This window comes from Frankliniella occidentalis, unplaced genomic scaffold, assembly GCF_000697945.3.
Source record: "Frankliniella occidentalis isolate FOCC.00 unplaced genomic scaffold, Focc_3.1 Scaffold47, whole genome shotgun sequence".
Taxonomy (NCBI): Eukaryota; Metazoa; Arthropoda; class Insecta; order Thysanoptera; family Thripidae; genus Frankliniella; species Frankliniella occidentalis.
The window spans coordinates 561002-562447 of record NW_026267177.1 but is presented as its reverse complement, the minus strand read 5'-3'; positions in this window follow the sequence as shown (position 1 = coordinate 562447).

Below are 1446 nucleotides of genomic sequence, written 5' to 3'. Positions count from 1 at the left end.
TAGCCTACTACACGTCAAATTTCACCAGCTTTCCGAATCGCTTCTCGCTTTCCACCGTAGATGCATACTTTTCTCACATAAGCTTCCCCCGTTGCGGTATCGCGCCTCGGCCGCGACTCGACCATTGCGTTTCCAGGCCCTGTTGCGGCGGTAGTGCCTCGCCTCGCCTCGCCGCCGCACTCTCCGCCACGCGTCCTCTCGCCGTTCGGCGCCGCGGCCGCGCCCCGCACAGAGAGCTGGGCGTGTCTGGAGGAGCTGCAGCGCGCAGGTGGCGCCGGTCACAGAGTAGGTGTCCAGACACTTGGCGGTACAGGGGGAGTGTCTGGAGGACCTGCAGAGCGCAAGTAGCGCCGGTCACAGAGTATACTGTAAATCCTGGGTGTCCAGCAGGTTCAAACAAAACTAGGCGTCTTAAGTCGACTACCTGCTGGACACCTTGGTGCCTTTCCCAAGGTCTGGGCTATCCTACCCAAATGCACTGGATATCAGTGGAGAATATCATATGCATGGGAAAGTGATAGGGGTGATATAAACAACAAGCAGCAAAGCCGCCCACTGATCAGACACATGAGGTGTCCATATGTCGGAAGTATTACAGGTTGCCCAGTTATGGGATACCAATGGTTTTGTGTGGGGAAGTGGTGGGAATAATACTCTGTCATCCCTCCCCGCATCCTGTGCAGTGACAGGGTGCCTAGCTATGAGACACTTCTGCATTCCCATACAGCATGATTCTGGTGCCCTTTAGGCTTAGGCCAAGCAATGCCGGGCATGGCAAAATTAGTATGGTCTCTGCCCTGGTTGAACATCACTGTGCAAATGAGTCAAGCATTTTGTGCTGTTGGGTCGTTAGGGACTCACTCACCGACACTGGTGTTCTGTTGTCCTGCTCCTGCTGTGCCAGCCATAACCTCTTCTCAGCTCAACTATTGATTACAAAACAACACATTCAGAATGGACCCGGATTAATCCTAGCTCTTTCATCCTGGCGTCGACAAGAGAGGACCAATTGACGCGCTAATTTGACACATGACAATCTTCCTTTAGACATAAAAACGCAATATTTTTCAGTATTTCACAACTCCACCAAAGCGACAAAACAAAAGGTGATTCGATAAAGGCCGGTCCAGCGTGGCGCGCTCTAGCGGCGTCTCCAGTCATTACCAAACTCACGCCAACTGTCACTGTCATGCGCCCTGTAGTGAGGGGTATCGACAGATGTCCGTGCTGAACCGCGATACTCCGAGTGACTTGGCCCTTTCCGGGCCACATAGTAGTCGTCGTCCGGGCTCTTGGTTATATAGGGGGTGGTTGGGTTTCTGGGGGACTTGCAGCGACCAGGTGGCAGGTGGCGCCAGTTACTCGGACACTGGACGCTCGCCGCACACAGCGCCTCCAGACACTTGGTGACATTTCCCGCGTCATGGGCGGCGTCCTTGCGGACTA